This window comes from Meleagris gallopavo, chromosome 16, assembly GCF_905368555.1.
Source record: "Meleagris gallopavo chromosome 16, MGAL_WU_HG_1.1, whole genome shotgun sequence".
NCBI classification, from domain to species: Eukaryota; Metazoa; Chordata; class Aves; order Galliformes; family Phasianidae; genus Meleagris; species Meleagris gallopavo.
Window position 1 is genome coordinate 400,828 of NC_139419.1, and position 17,993 is coordinate 418,820.

Sequence of the window (17,993 nt, forward strand, 5' to 3'; positions counted from 1 at the left end):
TTCACAAGCATTGATGAAAGTCAGTGGGGGCCATTTTCTCTGCAAGGAGGAACTCAGTTCCACCCTTTGCTCCACCCACACTTCCACTCAGGCGCCATTCTGTCACAGTGCCCCTCTGCTGCCATCTGTCACACAGCAACACCACGGCACGGAACGTTGGTGGGAAGGTTCAGCCTCTGCTGCCATCCCAGCTACAGCTGCCTCTGACATCACAAAATAGGAGGCATTACTTTTGGAACAGCCCTCATAATTGGAGACTTATCAACGTGGAGCCACAGGCTTCAAGTTTTATTGCTATGCTTCAGGTCTTTGTACAGGGCTCAGTTAGTTTTATGTACTGTTTTGGGAAATAAAAATAAATTCAGAATTTAAGAAAGCATAGGTTGTATTCCTTTGCATTTTCTCAGAATTATTACCATTCATTACCATTTTTATTTTGGGCTCTTTTTAAAATAAATAAATAAATAAAAAACCCAGCCATACTCCAAATCACACTTTTGAGAGGGTGGCTGACCTCCCCAGGCAACAGTGTATTTTACATTACTCTTGCCAGGCTATGTTTTCATTTCCATGTATGTTTTCAACCCCTTTTATAGCAGTAAGAATGATACTGACAGCTGTGTTCCATGAAAACTCAGATGTCCTACAGATAAGCCTATACATGAGCATTATGCTTCAGCACAGAAAGCAAACCACCAGGGCAGGGAGCCTGCTCCAGTGGCTGCATCAAGGGCCAAAGCTGCTTTGTATGGCCACAAATCCCACGGGTTTGACTCAGGAAAGCTTATGCTTTTTCTAGAGTAAGCACATCAGGCTTTGTTCCTAAGAACAAAGCATCCATAGTTCATTCCAAATTGCTTTCATAAGGCACCATTCTTTTCACATTATCATCAAGGATAAGCCATCACAGCAGGAAAAGCAAAATCTGACTTCAGTGTCCGTAGTCTTCAACCCAGTGTTCTGCTGACAGCACTGGCCTTGTGTAAAACCCACTGCTCTGTCAAAATAGTGGTTTCCTATGAGCCAAGTATGCTCACAGTTACTGGCTGTGATGTACCAAGACATTTAAACACGCTTAGTACTACACAGCTACAAATACAGGAGTGGGTGGTTGTTTGGTTCACATATAACTGATGCTGATGTATGGCAATTGCAGATACTTTAGATCTTTAGCACATCTCTCAATCTGTTTTGGGAAACAATCACAATAATAACCTATAAATAAATATAACGATTCAGATTATTAACACGTACAGTTACTTACAATTATATGGCTGTCATTGTGTACTAATGATATTGGCACTGATACTGCTTAATCAAACTTCAGAAATAAGAGTGAACTGAATCTTATCAAAGGAGGATAAGTAATAAGAACATACTACAACATCATGATTTTTTTCCCAGAGCCTCACAGAAATCTGGGCAACTTCACTGCATAATTAGCATGTGTAGCTGAAGGCTGAACTACAAAGCACCGAATCCTGAAATAATGATACTTGTAGGTAGTACTAACGAAACTTGTGAGCTTTTGTTTGTTTGCTTTCTAAGCCTACTGCATACAACTGAAAGTATCCACCACTTGAGTTTGATTGAGGGTCTCCATCCAGGAAGCACTTCACACAAGTGCATGAGATAGACAAAAAGCAACTGAGCACCTAAAGCTGTCTCATGTGGAAAACAAAATACCATGGGTGGAAGAAGTGGCCCTCCCTGTCTGCAGCCAGGCAGGATTTCCCAAGAGGGAATCATCACCATGCCCCAAATGGCCGCACCTGGTACCCAACCCAGCTGGGACTGCCGGGCTGAGCAGCAGCACAGACTCCCTGCCAGCAACCTGCACTCTGACTCAGCACACTGCCAGGAGCTGAGACTTTACAGGTTTACATCTGAAATGCAGAAGCACTGCTTTCTCTCCTCTCAAACCCTCCTGTTATCTTGCTATCCACTTACATCAGTGACCCAACGTCACGACTTCCCAGGCAGACTGGTGCATAAGGAAAAAAACATCAGCAACCTTGCTACTAGCAAACATTCACCTGTCACAAAACCACAGCACCTGCTTTCATCCTCACTCCCTGTAAAAGCCTCATACTTTAATAACCCAAGGCATTGTGCATATGGCCTACTTGCTAAATCAATGCTTCTAAAAAAAATGGATGCTTATTTCACTATTTTTTTCTCAATTTTAGGCTTAAGTGACACTGTCTTCAATTAAACAAAATCTCTCAAGCCTCTGCTTTAAATACATAGCGACACTATGCACAAGGATGAATAGGAGCAAGTGCTGTTGTCTACAGAAACCTTGCCATGTTAGTGACAATAGTCAATATTCAAAACACAAAGATTTACGTACACCTACAAGACAGGGTGCCTGCAACATCACAACCGTCCTCCACCTTTATCATGGGGAAGGTCGAGTTCTTTCACCAATCTTTACTCAAGGAGACTGATCCATGTAAAGTAATAAATCACAGAAGTGCTCTTTGTGCCTCTTCTCTGTGAAAAGGAATAGCCACAGGATGAAAAAATAAAGCGTAACAGAAAAATTCCCATTCTCTTCTTCCTGAATTTCAAAGATGAGAGACAGAAAAGCCCCACTACATTTTTCAGCTCTGACAAAGTGAAGGAGTTTCATAATTGACAGTTAAGCATCTTCATCTGCCTTCTGGGTCCATCTTGGAAAAGTGAAAGACCTGACAATTTATTTCAATAAATGCAGTAACTGCTGGCATATAGAGGAAGCATTGTTATGGTACTGGTTCATAGTACAGCTCTCCCCATCTTATTCTGATTGCAGGCAAATCAAAGGATTTTGCTGTGGCTTGGAAACACATCCAAGTTTATTTCATTGCAAATATTTAATTAAAACAGTAAAAAAAGAATATGGAGGGAATGCAAACACACTTCTGCTTTTTAGATTCTCCATGGCTATTACAACATTAACATCCATAACATTCAGGGAACTACATACAGTGTATAAATATATAATCTTTTCTTTTTTCTTCCAATGTTTGTGTTTGTTTTTTTTCTTTTCTGCAAGATTCAGGATTAATGAGCATTTAGCAAACCCAAAATAATTCAGACCTATTGCTCAAGAAAAAAAGAAAAAAAAAAAAAAAGTGTTCTAATGCCCCATCCCGTGTCTGGGGAAGCATGCTCTCTCTTAATCTGTCAGTTTATCTAAATTTAAGAACAAATAGAACTTAACAAAAGCCAAACTCTGTTAAAGATATTTTTTCCCCTTTTCCTGACATGAATTCGTATAAGCACTACAGAATCTAACAAAGCACTATTGGTTCTTTGTGAATACTAAGTTCACTCATGACAATACCTAGATTTCTAACCATGTAAGATTCCATTCTTCCAGACCAGTGCAATTAGCACGTGCCAGCTGCAACAAAGTATGTAAAGACCAATTACTCAAAATGAAAGAGAAACTGCTGTATTGTAACAATTCTCCCCCTGCAAATACAGAAATTGGGAGCAGAAGGATATAGAGTATCAGGTTTCCAAAAACTACACCAGTGGGGATTTGGCTGAACTGTTAATGCTGCCAGTCTTTACACCACAAGTACACAAGGCAGCAGCAGCGTAGTCCCAGACTGCAAGACCACCATCACCAACTTAAGGTCTCTGTCTTCTCCTTGGAAGGGGAGAGAGAGAGAAGCAGGTTACTTTACTTAAACAGTTAAGCAAAGTATTTCTGGCTATATGTATATAATATAGGAAATTTTTCCTTAAGTAGTACTGATTAAGTTGGAAGTAAATCATAATAAAGGAAACAGAGCGTACTGAGTTTCTGTGGGAAGTTTGAGTAATCACCCATCAGTGTAAGCAGATATTAGTTACAGTAACACACTGTGAGAAGCAACAGTTTCGAAGGAATTAATACATGGACATAGCCTCTGGTCACAGAGCAAGTTTACAGGCATCCAAATACCAGAGCTTCCAGCAGGCTCCCCTTGGGGAAGGGACACTGCCCTTTCCTACTTGGCAAATTCTTCATGCATCAGGAATAAATAAGTAAGACTGTATGGGAAAGTGAATATATAATCTGTGAAATGCAGCAAAAACTCACTGCCTCAGCCAGCCTTGCATGGAGCTTCTTGCTCAGGAGCAAAGTCTTCCAGGCAGCCCTGGAGACAACAGCCTGACCCCACACACAGCTCCCTTTGACTGTGCCGTACCTATGATTTATTCCAGCTCTTCCAGAGGCTGCTCATTTAAGCTCTCCTAAATGAAAGCCCACAGAAAAGTGGGACCTTGAGTATCTGGCCAGACTTGACACTAAGGCAGAGAAAGTGAGATCTTGGCTTCAACAAGTTTTAGAGCAAATCGTAACTGAAGGAAGTATAGGAAGGCTGCTGCCAGAACAGTTCTGTTACCAATGAGAAAAGGACAGCATACAAATCAGACGTGCCTGTGCTTGGAAGGAATCCATAAAGCCTTGTTCTTGGAAGACATTCTGAGAAAGCTAAATAGGCAGTCTGCAATTCATTAAAAATAATGTATGCAGAGTAATAGGCCATAGCTAGAAATGTCTGAGAACAGAAGCATCAATTTTACTTTTTCTTCTGGGCCTCTACTTCATTTTTAAGAAGAACTGCACTGTGTTAAAGACTAATGGTTGACAACAGTCCAGATAATATGGAGAAAAAAAAATGACAAAAGAGGTCATATTGAAAAGAGACATAAATTGCATTAAGCCGTTCAGCCTGCCTTCTGACAACCTGTACTTTATGCAAGTAGCACTGGGCAGGCACTAGGAATCGGTCCTGGTGCTGTGCCAATGCCAGGAGGTACCTGAGCTCAACAGCACTGTTAATTAGCATCGTGGCTGAATGAATGGTCCCAGCTCTCTTTTCACCACTTTAGAACAGGTAATTGTGGCTATTAGAGGATCTTACATTTGATCTCATGGCACTGTAACAGATTGGTGAAACCCAGCATGCTGCATTCCTGTTAACAGGTGAGGAAAACAGTCCAGGTTTGAGAAGTTTCTCTTATTCATGAAACATCCAGCTTACCTCCAGAAAGGTAGAGGTCTGCAAGATAACAACTTCTTATTTGGGTTTTAAATAAAAAAGCAAAGAAAAATCCTTAAGCCAGAAACATCACTTATTAGAACATTGCCTCATTCAGGAACAATAACACTGCATGAATACAGATACTGGAAAGAACAGTTACATATCAGACTCCAAATAGCATCCCGGTGATTTAATGAAAGACAGAGCCAGAGCTCAGGGAACTGTCATGGGATAATAATCACTCCACTCCATGGCATCAGGGCAAACATGACCCACCTTTGGTCGCAAGAGACTGAGAAATAATTTAAATTTAACAACTCATTTTTATTCAGCGGCTTTTGTGAAAGGGGTTGTTGATCTCAGTCACTTTCCAGTGACAACATTACAAAACACAGCTCTCAAACAGAAACTAATAAGAAGCCTCATCAGGAAGGTCAAAAGGGATGAAGGGGATGAGATGTTCTCAGTAAGGTACGGCACTTCAGCCTGAGGTTAGGGCACGCTGACAAACAAACTCACCAACATGAGCGCTGCGGATATAAAAGGTGCCATGACTAATTCATCAGCACTGCATTTATAAATTACACAGAGATGAGGTATCACAGGTATGGAAGACACGCTGAATTACTGCTATTCAGTTTCTAAATACTGGCCTAACTACATGAAAGCAGGTGTTCCTAAACGTTAGACAGCTCTGGAAACATTCTGAATTTGCCCAGTTTTACAATTCTTAAAAATCTCTAGTTTCACTTCAGCGCTGATCAAAACACTACCCAAGTAAGAAAGTTCTCAAAACATCAGATCCTCACGTTCATACTCAACTTACAAATTATACAATGCAGCCATTTTAAAGATTAAGAGAGATTAATGAATGGTAATAAAATAGAGACCACAAAAGGAATTGTCTAGGAGCTAAGACAATTACTTCTATTTTTTGTAAATTCTGAATAAAAGCAAAGAAATTGCTCAACAAGGCATTTACTGAAGTCACTTTCTTAATGATTGTAGCAACTGGACCAATCAACATGATGGGAAAGGTGTTACAACAGAGGTGTAACAACAGAAGGATCAGCATGATAAAAAGGTGCAATAAGGAAAGCAATGGAAGAAGATTGCTCACCTGTATCGGAAGATTCAAGGTTCGCAGGGGAAAGAAGGGACCTCCAGGCAGAGATCCCAGCCCAGTGCCAGCCACCCTTAAATGAGGTCTAAGGGAGCTGCAGCCAGGCTGCACCCCTTCCAACTGCACAGCTGAACCGCTCTCACCTGTGCTCCCAGAGCTGACCGGGTCCTTGCCCAGGTGACCAATCAGTGGTTCAGGCCATGATTCAACAGTTAACATACAATGATTCACACTGTGGATGTTTCTATTATAATCACAAGAGTTGAACACCTTTTATTTTCAACTGTCTTAGCAGCAATTAGATGGGAATATTCATAGAATTATAAGGTTGGGAAAGACCTCCAAGATCATCCAGTCCAAGTCCACCTACCACTAGTATTTCCCCACATTTCCTGAAGCTCAACTTCTAAATGATTCTGGAACATTTCCAGGGATGGTGAGTCCACCACCTCCCCGGGCAGCCTGCAATACCGCACCACTCTTTCTAACAATAAATATTTCCTAATATCCACCCTAAACCTCTTCTTGTGCAACTTAATGCCATTCTCTCTTGTCCTATCACTACTTATGCAGGAGAAGAGGCTGACCCCCACCTCACTAAAACCTCCTTTCAGGGAGGTGCAGAGAGCAGTAATGTCTCCCGAGCGTCCTCTTTTCCAGACTGAACAATCCCAGTTACCTCAGCTGCTCCTCATAAGACTTGTGTTCCAGGCCCTTGGCAGCTCCACTGCCCTTCTCTGGACACACTCCAGGGCCTCGATGTCCTTCTTGTAGTGAGGGTCTCAGAACTGAACACCGTATTCGAGGTGCAGCCTTACCAGAGCTCATCCTCCTCTTTCTCTTTGCATGCTGTAGAAGGGTGACACATGCCTATAAATTTGCCTTCTCAAACCAGAATCCTGGAGGCAAGTACAGTGGAGAAAAGAAAGTGATCAGCAAACTCACCTGGTGCGACCAATCTGGACACAGCTGCATCAGGGACGTATCCCCATTCCTGCAGCGTCAGGGTTGCTCAGCGCTGCCGTTCTTTGGCAGAAACAAAAAGGTATTGTATATACATTTGCTTCCCTGTGTGGTACATAGAAATAGCAGTATAACTGACTCCTGAAACGTAGCCATGACAAGGAACAAGGCAAAAGGATAAGTAAAGCTCCTGTATGAGCTTTAATGAGAACAAGTACCAGGTCCTGCACTTCAGTCACAACAACCCCATACATCATAACAGGCCTGGGGCAGAGTGACTGGAAAGCTGTCCAGAGAAAAAGGATCAGGAAGTGTTAGCTGACAGCCAGCTGAACATGAGCCAGCAGTGTGCTCAGGTAGCCAAGGAAGCCAATGGCATCCTGCCTTGTATCAGAAGTAGTGCAGCCAGAAGGAGCAGGGCTGCACCTGCTCTGTACTCAGGTCTGCTGAGGCTGCACCTCAAGTGCCGTGCTCAGTTTTGGGCCCCTCACTACAAGAAAGAAACTGAGGCCTGGCAGCTTGTCCAGAGAGGGGCAACAGAGCTGTGAAGCACAAGTCTTAAGGAGATTGTTCAGTCTAGAGGAGTCTCAAGGGAGACATTATTGCTCTCTGCAACTCCCTGAAATGAAGCTAGTGATAGGATGAGAGGTAATGGTCTTAAGCTGCACCAGAGGAGGTTCAGGTTGGACATCAGGAAAAATTTATTCTCAGAAAGAGTGGTGAGATACAGGCTGCCCAGGGAGGTGGTGGAGTCACCATATCAGGCATTCCAAAAAAGGACAGATGTGGGACCAAGGGACATAGTTTAGTGGGCACAGTGGTTATGGGCTGATGGTTAGATCATCTTAGTCGTCTTTTCCAACTTTAATGACTCTATGGTACTATGATACTAAAATGTTTGGGATAGAATGAAGGACCCAGAGGGCTTCCTGCCCACCCTTCCAGCATTAGCAGCCAGGAGGTAGGTGACAGCTGTGCCTTTCTGCACATGCCTGCAATGATGGAGAGTGCTGGGCTGGGGTGTGTTGGTGGTTGAAGCCTGTACTGAGGCAGGCTGAGCAGCAGACATTGGATATGCTGACAGGGAGAAGAGGATTGCCAGCTCCTTTTCACTTCTATCTTGCCTTTTTGGCTACAGCCACGATCCTGAGGAGACCGTAGAGCCATCTCCAGCTGAGCTGGCTGCTCCTGAGCCCAGTAGGTCATCTCAACAGCGATACCAGAGGTTGTTTTGGAGCCAGTGCTCTTCTGCCTGGCTCACGGTCCCTGCTTGGCCTGACAGGGACCTCACTCAGTGCCAGCAACACATCTGGACACTGGGACAGAGCAGGGGATGAGCACAGCTCCAGAGCCAGTTATCTTCGCTCTCCAGACATAAAGTAGAGACCAAAGAGTTAGGCTGAATGTATTTTCACAGATTCTGGCATGAGATTGTACAGACAACTGCAGTGAGGATGTCTTCCAGGGAAAGCAGCACTGACAGCTGTAAATGTGAAGAGAAGATATGGCTGAAGATGCCACAGCATCAAGTGGTTATTCTCTGTGCAGGCTGTAAGGAGAAGGAGGACACAGAAAACATCTAACCTAAGGTAATGTGGAACAGAAATAAGCAATACAGCAGCAAAGGCTCTGAGAAAAACCTAGCAACAGAGCGCAGAAAGAAATGCAGATTTACCTCTGGCATGGCAGGATGAAACAGGATGGTGCATAAGACATCATGCAGGAAGACCCCTGAGACACCAATCCAACAAAATGGCCCCAGCTGTAGCACTTGCAACACTGATAACAACAACATTCATGTACACACACGCACAAAGGAAACATTTAGTACATCTATGGCTCACAGCACAAGTATTCACACTAGCTCACATGCTCAGTCTAATGTGACTAATCCATTCTGACTTCCATCCCTGGATAGGTGAAAGCTTTTTCTAGCTTTCCCTTCATGTCAGCTTCGCACCTTTAAGACTGTTCTTGATAAAGAACCTTGCCTACGATAATGCAGCCTTCTATGCCTTATTCTCGGGCAAAACGACCTGTGCCTCGCCTACTGGAGTTATCTTGATAACTGCTTTCAGCAAAGTTTGGATAAAAATATTTGCATTTTGGAAAAAATTGTTAATGAGATGAATAACATCAATCTACATTCAGGTAGCTGAAATGTTTTAAAAGCCATGGAAGTTTGCTTCTTGAAAGCACTAGGATTTTCCCGTATTTAAACATACTTCCATCTTTGCTCCTTTAGCACTCCACAAAAGGCTGCTGAAATGCAGAAATAGAAGTAGGTCACCGTTATGCTGCACGTCAGTGTACGTGCGTGGACATTACTGATGGCAGAAATTACAGAAGAAGAGGTTCTTAAAATGATAGCAGGGCTCAGACAGCAGCTATCAGCATTGCCTTTTAAGTCTAATGGTTAAAAATAAAATGGGAACATTACTGAAATGCTAAAAGGGAAATAACGTTCCTGTTGATAAAGGACTGCCCATGTCTTAGTTATGGAAATATTTTCTTTTTCCTCTCTTTCCTCCACTCCCATACCTACTTTGTGCTTCCTTCAATATATCTGAATTTTCATTATCAGAAGACAGGATCAAATACTGGGAAGGCAGAGGAAGTCACTAAGCAGACTTCTGCAAGATCCTTAAATTAATTTAAAATGCTACAATTAAATAAATGTCATCTAGTAATATGATGTTCATTTCCTTTCAAAACTGCCATTTAAAATAAAATTTAAAAACTAGGAATAAGCCCCTTTCATAATATATACATGGTGATCATTTGAGGAAGGAATATAGTTAAAAAAAAAAAAGTCAGATATTCCACTTCTAGCTGAAATCTGAAATGTCACCAATAGTTATTCCATTTGCGAGTAATGAGAAAGTTAAAACCACAGAAAATTAAGACCAGAAGTAACTGGCCTGTGAGCAGTGTCAACTACACAGCAAGAGTTAGAACCAAGACAATCAGCCACACACTGGGACAAGGCAGTGATTAAGAAGACCTGTAAATTCTGTAAGTCAACAATGCGTGCCTCTCCTTAAATCACGGAGTTTTCCAAGTATGTTTTCCCTCTGATGAGAATTTCAAGCTCTGTAAACAGGATTGAACTTTCAGACCATCTATCTGCAAGGGACGATGATAACCAATTTCCTATGCTGCACGGTTGGAAGTGATTTACTTGAAAGAAAATGAGTTGGACACTAACCAGATTTCTGTTTACCTTTATATACTTAGACTACTCTGCATGCATTATTATATTTCAGGTTTCAACTTCACGGGCCTAAAGCAAATGAGATGGGATAAAAATAAGAGAGAAGGAAAAGATGTATCAGACTTATCCCCCAAATACAGTGTATTCTTTTTCAAAATCAGCCATTTGTCTGATCTTCTCTTTTTTTTCCCTTAGAACTCTTGTGCATATATTTGGATAAAACAAAACTATTTAAATAGGAAATAATTTGAATCTAGGAATTATTGAAATAGCACCATGAACACTATTATAAAGCAGCCAAATGTTTAACTATTAGTCTATGAGGACTGCTCCAAAAGTAATGCCTCCTATTTTGTGATGTCAGCCCATGATGTCAGAAGCAGCTGTTGGTGGGATGGCAGCAGAGGCTGAACCTTTCCACTAACAAAACACCACAATGTTTTGCTCCTGAGCTGGGGAGCACACTGTCTTCCACCTACAGAGACTTGTTTCATTTGCCTTTACTCTTAGGACTATCCTCATGTATGGTGAGGAGGCCTTGTCCTTTTTGACAGTGATCACTTAGAGTCCCCATCCCCCCACCTGACTTTCATTAAACCCAAAACAAGAAGACGGAAGATTATGTATTATGCTATTTATATATATGCTGGTTAAACCAGTCTCATGTCACAGTACTCCACTGGCAATTGGCAATGCCTACAAACTCAGACAGTAACAAGTTTAGCATGAAATTAATTGCAGACAGCGTGGAGAAAAGGGTGACTGGGGCTTGGACTCGATGATCCCCAGAGGCCCCTTCCACCCCTACAACGCTGTGATTCTGTGAACATCCCATGACATGTTGTTGCTGTGTGGCCCATGCTGCACAGGCAGGCTGTGGAGCCCCTCATCAGAGGCATTTTAAAAATAGGGAATTCCTGAGAGGAATATGGGATAAAAGTGATCTTTTGAGGAGTTAGTCATTTTTATTTCCTATAATGCTATGCAACAGGATAACATGCATCCCACTCAGTAATTGGTAAATTTTGGTCCTTGTCAATCTAAAAGGTAACAAATTGCAGCTATTTCTCTAAGAACAGGACTTCAGAGTGCTCTCTGTGAGTTTTTATTTGCTTAACAGTGACTAACAAAATAAAAATGGCACCAACATTAACAAGACTTGCACATGGGCATCAGGGAAGGAGATATAACAGAATACTGCAGCTTTACAGCAGCACAGTGATGCATTTTCATCTCTAGAGAGACTCAAAGACTGAACTAAATTATTATTATAAGGGAAAAAGCACACTCTTCTCTGCTTCTGGGTCTGATACGTAAGGACAATATACACCACTGGGATAAATTCAGGTGAGATGCAGACTTCTCTTTCTCAAGCCCCACTTTAGCTGGATTATCAGATACTGAAATTAACCCCAGAGTGCTGAGCAGCTTCCTCAAATATTCACTTCATCTCCACCTTAAACTTTAACTCTTCAATTACTTTTGCCAATGAACAATGTGAAACACCTGCAGGCAATTTGCTACCTGCAAGCTATAGGGCTGGGACCAGTAAGCTACTGCTTACACATAAATAACAAATACATAATAGTCAGTAACATGTTTGTTTTAAATTTATGTTGTCTAATCCTTCCCTTCTAAACTGTTAATACATTAGAGCAGCCAATAAACAATCTAGTGGAATGCATCAAATAAGGGAATTTTTAATATATTCAGCCATATGAGAAGTTAGACTTACTGGTGGTCCAACAGTCATTAGGGTAAGAGAACACAACAGACACAGAAGGCAGAAAAACAGAAGAAGAAATACCAAATATTATAATGTCACCTTTCTTCAATAAAAATATGCTTATTGTTGAAAGAAAAGTAATTTAAATTAAAATGATAAACTAGCAAAGTAAAGGAGCTGAGCTGGATGGTACACCTTAGCAGACTTTATGAGAAGGTACAAAACGGTTTCATTTGCAGAACAACTGATACCTCACGGGAAGGTGTTAAGAACATTTTTTCTAGGAAGAAAAAAAAAAAAAAACAACCACAAAAACCTGTTCTGTAAGTCAAATTTGCTTAATTTATTTTTTCTTAATTTGCATGGCTAGGGATATTTGCAGTGCTCAAAGTGTAGGTAACTGGGGGGTTTAATCAATTTCTCAACTTTGCTACTTGAGGCAAAAGAAGATGAAGAAAATCAGAAACGTGGGTGGGGAGAGAACATAGCACTGCTCCTCATCCTCCCACAACTTGAGCATTAGAAATTGATATGAAAGCATGGTCCTGGGATCTCATGAGTTCATCTGCTTATTGCTTTCTTAAAGTTTATAATCCTCTGGTGTGAAGGCACAATGGGTTGCTCTAGAATAATATTAAAATGTCACAAATCCTATCAGATGACTGTAAGTCTCAGGTTGTGAGTAATTGTGAAGGGAAAGCACACCTTTACAGGATACAAAAATACCCTCCATAAAAAGAGACGGGGTGTCACACAATAAAGGTCTACATGGAAAACCAACCCCAGAGCGCAGTGCTTTTGCAATGCAAAGGCTCAGAAAATATTACAAGAGTGTGAGTGCCACGGTACAGCACTGAGGACGAGAGAAATGAAAAACAGGGGAATGAGGCTTCCAGCCAGTGATATCCCACTCCCACCCTTCTTGGGTGGAAATAAAACCGCCAACCAATTTCACAGAACTCTGTCCCTACACACTTGGAGTCTGATCAGAAACCAGGAGCGCAAACCTGAAACATAATAAAGTCCCCATCTCCTAAATCACTGTGTTCACAGAAAACGTGGCACCTCATGGCAGTGGGATGCTTTGGTTGCCAGCTCTTGGATTAACTGCTACACAGAGATGCAGTTGTCTCTTTTCCCATTTGTATGGCATGACCTTTTTATATGCATAAATAATTCCACAGATTTAAACATTAAGTGGCACCAGCACATTCAGTAGAAAAGGGGTCCTCTCATAGGGACGTTATGTATGCTGGACTTAGGTCCCTCACTGGACTCAGACTGCACAGCCCTTCTGAATTTCTTTCATGTTTCAACTACTCCAAAATTTGCTATTCAAAGAAAAATGCCTGACAGTTACATAGGTAAGAGTCTGAAGGATGTACACAGAAAAATAAAGAGATGGGGACTTGTACTGTAAAATCAGTGCTGTCCTCATTTGCACTGAAGATAAAAGCATTGAAAATTAAAAGCCCATCTGTTTTCGAGTGTGTGTTGGTAGCATTGCCTGCATCTGACAGCAGTACAGCACTGCACCAGAAGGAAATGGCAGTTTTGCCACTTACAAGTAGGCAAGTGTATTGTTCGAGTGACAACAGCACGAAATGTCTCTGCAGCTTACCTCTCCTGGCAGGAGAAAGTCTGCCTCGTAAGTTACAGACAGAGGGCAGAACATTGTGGATTTTGTGACCTGGCTCCATGACCTTCTTTCCTGTGTCTGAGCGAGCGAGAGATAAAGGATTAGCTAAAGAGCTAAGAGACATTATGCCATCTCATCTCTTGCCAGTTTTCAACTTGAATCAATAGGCCGTTCTGGGGTCAGTCAGCACTACAACCCTGCTGACTCACAAATGCTTGCAGCAGGGGTTTCCCTTCACTTCTTTATGCTACACGCTGTCAGCACAGTCCACAACACCATTTTCGTAAGGAGTTTAACACCTTTTTGAATCTGACAGTGTAAATGAAGATGTACCTGAGCTCAGCATTTTTCTATTTTGGTGAAAAATACTCTTATCTTCAGAAATCTGCTGGAGATATCCACATGTGTAACAGTGTGCAACCTCTACCATGGGACACAGCGAAAGACCAAAGACTCTAACCATGCAGGAAATGAATAACAAATATCACTAGACATCAGGAAGCCGAGCGACATTCAGTGGCACATAGGAGAATAAAGAGCATAACATGTAGCATGGGGTACTCCTACAATTGCTAGATAGGACACACAAAGGCAAAAGGCAGTATGTTTGATGACAGGCATTTACACTGTAGACTGTCACTTCTATTAAACAGAAACATTTTTTTGCTGGATGAAATGCCATCCTACTCATCTCAGATCTTTTATGTGGTGGTGATTAGACAGGGAAGTTGCCTGTGTTAGAAGAATGTTCTTATGATAAAGTGCAAAGACGGGAAACTAGCTAAGATAAAATGCCACAAAAAGTATATGTTGCCTCAGAACTATCATGCTTAGAAAAAATATGACTATTTACATGACTTGTGTGTCATTGATCAGAAAAAAAAGAGCCTGTGTACTGTAAGGGACAGAGACAGACAGGGATGACTTGCTGATACAATTATATGCACAGAAACACAACTCTATGTGAAAAACTGAAGGTAGAATTTCATCTCAAAAGCTTCACTGCAAGGCAGCAAGTGGCCAAGAAATGTTATCCATAATGATCAAAGCTTGCAAAGACTGTCAGATGAAGAAAGACTGAAAGGAGCAAAAATATTTACTTTAGAAAAAGAGAAGTAATTGAAAAGCAGGGAAAAAAGCATATAGAGTAATGAATGGTACAGAAGCTGGATTTGGACGATCTCTTCTTGCTAAAAGACAAAATCAGTCAAATTGCAAGGCAGAGAAATTAACTTGATGATTGCAATGCTTTTCAACTCTGGGCTCCTAACGGACTGCAAAACCTTTTGCTGTAGATCGTAGCTAATTTACCAAGAGCTGAAATACTATCTGATGACTATGTGGAGAACTGCATCACGAAGATTTACAGCAGTTAAGAAAAAGTGAATTTTAGAAGAATTTGAAAGGAGTGTTGTTTTGGGCCATAGTTTGTACTGCTGTATGTGGGCATTACCTGCACTGCTGCTTTTGGAAGGGACAAACGCGCACCTTCCAGAGTCTGTTACAATGGGGGCTCATGCACCTTCTGTCAGACATCTGGTACTGGACGGAGAGTGGCTACTGAACTGGTCAGAAATCATATGTATATATCTACATTTCCACAAACAGTGCATTATCTAATGGTACACAGCCTCACTTTGAGATATCATCTACTGCAGAACATACCTTTTACTGCTCCTGTATTTATGATCTGGACATGAATAAAAACATTCTTTAAATATACAACTAACATAAATCTGAAGGAAGAAGTAAATAATCTAAGTAAAAAGGCAATGAAAATGGTAAGTCAAGAACTATGAAGAGAGAGGATAAATACAAATTGCTCAGCTGTAAGAAAATGCACACACACACACAAAAAGGATATGTCAGTGTATCTGCCCTGGGACAGATAAGAGATGCAAGAGTAAGTACTGAGGTACTGAGCTTCACCCCAGCAAGAGACTCTGTTCCATTAGTAGTCTTATTATCCAGAAAGGAGTCAGCCTCAGAGGTGCACATTTACAGGCACAGTCGAGATTTTAAAATCCCGCAGCTTTGATAATATCTGGGATTCAGCAGCACCCACACTTTTAATTGGTGAGGCTTGTAGGATTGTGAGTATTGACCACATATGGATGCAATGCTGGATGAGCTGGTTTTTACAATGAAGTACAATACACTCAAGAGCAAACAGAAAAATACACATATTGATACAGTGCAGTTTTTGAGAGGATGGGAGCAGGTTTTTCCTGGTAATCTCTAATTGCTCAGGTCTACCCTGTTTTCACAATTGTTATTTTCAATGTGAGGTAGTTCAGAGCATATATTTTTGTCTTGAGTATCTGCAAATCTTCAGTTATTGTAATATTTTGCTTTGAGTTCTCCTTTTTTTTTTTTCCACCTTGTGTGAGTGGTAGATCGTGTTTCTGCAGTGGAAATTTCCAGTATTTCTATATGTAGTGTAGGATAAGTTGTTTTTCACAAAGACAGCAGCTGGACAGCGTAGAGACTGGGGTGTTTTGACCTGCACAGAATTGGCACAGGCATTAGGTAAGGTAATTGTCTGGACGAGAAGCTGCAAGATCTGGTTTAGTGCTTGTGGTAGCAGTGGTGATGAGAAGACGATTGGACTAGATGATCTTATAGGTCGTTTCCAACCTTGTGATTCTATGATTCTATGAATTAGGTAGGTAGGGGAGAGCCTAGCATAGGACAAAACGAGTGTGCTGATTTTTGGAAACACTGCCCTCCTATCACCATAAAAAGCACAGAACATACCTACAAACAACAGGTTGGCAGCAGACATTGTATGGAAATGTAACGTAGCAACAGCGGAGGGAAGATTGTGAGCCAGAGACACTCAGCCAATGAGGGGCAGGAGGACCCAGTGGCTGTGTTGAACCCAGGCTATATAACGGAATGGATTTCACTGATTAGGTGAGCAATTTCTCCCTTTCAGTAGGGAGTGTGCTATCATTACTGCAGTCGTGAATAAACTGCTCTTCACAGAGATCTTTGCCTGATCAGAATTTTTTGATCTTGAGAGTGTTTCTCACACTTACGATCAGGGAAGACTGAAGACATGTAAGATTCAGATTTAAGCAGGTGAATATATCAAGCTACTAAGGCTTTCCTTTAGGCCCTGGGAATCAAGTCCATTGAGAATCTCTCATAAATAGGAATCTTTCTTCAATATAGTTCACTGTGCCGCAGTTTAGCCTTTTGCTCAATTTACTTTGTGCAAATGGTCAATCAAACAAGTAATCTGAAGTGTGCTTTCTACATGGAGACCTTGTCTCGTGTAAGCAGCTGGATGCAAATAAGTGGCAACATGTAGTCAGTGCAGCAGTGAAAGCATGATTGTCATTAATTTGATTGAAATTCTTATTTTAGAAGAGTTCTGGGCTTTTAATCAAAACAGAAGTCAAAGACAATCTAGAAATGAAAGACATTTTCTGGCTTTCTCTTAAAACTCAAAAGGAACAAAATCCCAGAAAAATGAATCCTCACAACAGCTGGAAGAAAATGAAGTACACCTAATTCAGTTTCCCCACCACATTCTGGGGTAGCTTTCTTCATTACCTTTAGAAAGGTGACTGAATAGAAGTGGTAAGAGACAGAAGACAGAAAAGCAATCCTGGTTAACTACACCTTATTTACATTACTTTCCCAAATCCTCCACAGTTGCAAGTCACTTTGGCAGTGAGAGCAGAAATCCTGGTGCACTGTGATAAAATCCTCTTTTATCACAGTGAAATCATGATGTTTCGACAGACCGAACAGTAAGACCTCTCTCAAGGGTACTTCGTGGTAGTGGCATCTGCAAAGTGCTGATTTAGATCTACTCAGAACAAAATGAGGGAATGTAGTGGTTAAAGGCTGCCACTTTCCTTACTTTAAAGGTAATGCCTCCATCTTCTGAGTTGCCGTTACAGCCATGCCATCTCTCTTCCTCAAAACCAGAGAGCCATCTGAAGGACAGCTGGTCTGGACAGAGTGGTCAGCTGTATTATGTATCCAAGCTGTGGTCTCAATCATAAAGGAACTACCACAGAAATGACTATCGGGCAAGTGATGGCATAAAGCAGTAACTGGCTTCTGGTTTTAGGTACAACCGCTAGAGAAAAAGTTACCTTGATATGAAACTGTGATACCTACTGCCAAGGAAAAGGGAAAAAATAAGGACGTAGTGTGAGCTTTGAAGAAATTCCCGAAGGATAGTCCTGAGCCAGAATTGCACATTCAGCACTGTAACCATGTCTACAGCACAGAACATAATGCTGTGCAAATAACCAAGTTCATCCAGGTACTAAAAGCAGTAC

General features: G+C 41.4%; 1 protein-coding gene and 1 long non-coding RNA gene across 5 annotated transcripts in view; one reads left to right on the top strand and one right to left on the bottom strand.

Moving 5' to 3' along the window:
- The window catches only part of SHISA9 (shisa family member 9), a 157,718-nt gene that overhangs the window by 118,789 nt on the left and 20,936 nt on the right, over positions 1–17,993 (top strand). The gene's annotated exons all lie outside the window — the stretch shown is intronic.
- The window catches only part of LOC104913457 (uncharacterized), a 319,967-nt gene that overhangs the window by 98,724 nt on the left and 203,250 nt on the right, over positions 1–17,993 (bottom strand). The window lies entirely within an intron of this gene.